The sequence below is a fragment of the Crocodylus porosus genome, unplaced genomic scaffold, assembly GCF_001723895.1.
Source record: "Crocodylus porosus isolate Cpor-Errol unplaced genomic scaffold, CroPor_comp1, whole genome shotgun sequence".
Taxonomy (NCBI): domain Eukaryota; kingdom Metazoa; phylum Chordata; order Crocodylia; family Crocodylidae; genus Crocodylus; species Crocodylus porosus.
Window position 1 is genome coordinate 7,713,453 of NW_017728940.1, and position 2,453 is coordinate 7,715,905.

Sequence of the window (2,453 nt, forward strand, 5' to 3'; positions counted from 1 at the left end):
AACAAAAAGCCCTTCTTTCAGGTATACAGGGAGCAAAAGGAAGGTGCAGGGCAGCATAGGACCCCTACAGAACAGACAAGGGCAGCTGGTGACAGATAGGAGGGAGGGCAGAGCTCTTCAGTTTTTTGTCTCTGTATTCTTGAACACAGATCTAGACAAATCTCCCAAATGAATTACTGACAGAAGCAAGAGAAACACCAGCCCACCAACTGTCAGCACTGACCTAGTAAAGAGGCACTTTGAAGGAGTAGATGTGTTTAAATCAGCGGGACTGGATGAGCTCCATCCAAGGGTGCTGAAAAAATTAGCCAGTGTCACAGCAGAGCCACTGGCATGTCTGTTTGAGCACTTGTGGCACTCAGGTGAAGTCCCACAGGACTGGGAAAGGGCCAATGTCCCTATTTTCAATAAGGGGAGGAAGAAGGATCCAGGTTACTATAGGCCAGTTAGCCTCACCTCTATCCTTCGGAAAATACTTGAAAGAATTATCAAGGATCACATTTGTACGAGGCCAGTGGGTCATATAACGCTGAAGGGCAACCAGCACAGGTTCACAGCAGGTCGATCCTGCCTGACTAACCTTGTTTCTTTCTATGACCAGGTCACTAAAGCTTAGATGCATGAGTCAAGGCAGATGTCATCTACTTGGACTTTAAGAAGGTCTTTGACATGGTATCCCATCCTATTCTCATAAATTGAATGGCTGTGCCATAGACAACTATACAGTCACGTGGGTGGCATATTGGCTTAAGGGTAGTACCGAGAGAGTGGTGGTGGACAGGTCGGTATCAACCTCAAAACATGTGGGCAGTGGGGTCCCCCAAGGCCCCCCTTGGGCCTCAGGCTGGTGCTGTTCAACATCTTCATCAGTGACCTGGATGAGGGTGTGGAAAGCACTCTGTCCAAATTCACAGATGACATCAAACTATGGGGCGAAGCAAACACACTGACGGGAACAAACCAAATCCAGGTGGACCTGGACAGCTTAGAGAAGTGGGCAGAGAACAACAAGATGTAGCTCAGCAAGGACAAGTGCAAAGTCCTGCACCTAGGAAGAAGGAATCACCAGCACACCTATAGGCTGAGGGGTGACCTTCTCAGCAGCATAGTGGCAGAAAGAGATCTTGGAGTCATTGTTGACTCTAAAATGAACATGAGTTATTAATGTGATGAAGTAATTAGCAGAGCTAACCTCACTTTGTCATGCATTAGTAGGTGCATTGCAAACAGGTCCACAGAGGTGATGCTCCCCCTCTAGGCAGCGCTGGTCAGGCAGCAGCTGGAGTACTGCGTCCAGTTCTGGGTGCCACAAGTCAAAAAGGTTGTGGTAAACTTTGAGAGGGTCCAGACAAGGGCCACTCATATGTATGGTTAGAGGCCTTATGAGGAAAGGCTAGAGAAACTGGACCTTTCCAGCCTCCGCAAGAGAAGACTGAAGAGGGATCCCGTGGCAGTATACAAATTCACCTGGGGGGTGGAGGGCAGCAGGGAATAGGAGGCGCTCTGTTTACCAGGGTACCCCTTGGAATAACCAGTAACAACGGCCACAAACTGATGGAGAGTAGAATTAGGCTGGACATCAGACATCTTTGCAGTCAGGGTTGCCAGAACCTGGAATTGGGTCCCAAGGTGGGGGGGGGGGTGCTCTCCCCTACCCTAGGGGTCTTCAAGAGGAGACTGGACAAGCACCTGGCTGGGGTCACAAGACCTCAGCACTTTTTCCTGCCACCGGCAGGGGGTCAGACTCAATCCTTTGAGGTCCCTTCCCACCTTAGCACCTATGAAAGGAGAGGAAAACACAGCATACCCAGATGGTCCCCGCACCCTCCCCTGTAAAACAATGCCAGGCCCAACCACCAAATTGAGTTCAGGTGGTCTGCACACACCTAGACCCGTGCAGTGGGGAGCAGATGGTAGCTTGCCACAAGGCTCACCCTGAGGCTTCCCCTTCCCTCCAGGAACAAATCCCAGAAGTGTTTTTGGCCCCTTGGCAGCCCCCTATGCCATCACTTGTTACCTGCAGCAGGGAGTCCCAGAATGAGGAGTCTGGAGGTGGGATAGTACCAGAGGTGGCACCACGCAGATTGGGGCGGGGGGCTTCTCTCCGGGGGTGCACGTGTACCTGCAAACACCCCGTGTGTCGCCAAGGCTCCAGTGGAAGCCTGCTCCCTTCCACCCCCAGAGCAGTGTAAAAGTGCCGCTCTAGTCTAAAACCAACTGGCAGGTAGTGGCAGCACCCTTTCTCTCCAGGCAGCAGTGCCGGAATCCAGTGACTTTCACGGCTCATTATCATCTATCAGAGCCCTGCTAAACCGCGCTAACGCCCCTCTCTTCCTTCTACCGGTCCTTCAGCTGCTGAAGAGAAGGGCGCAGCTCGACCCTGGCTGTGCTCTGCCGCCCCCTCGCTGCTCCCGGCAGCGCAGCTCCCGCCTCGCGGCCCCGCGCCCTCGGCC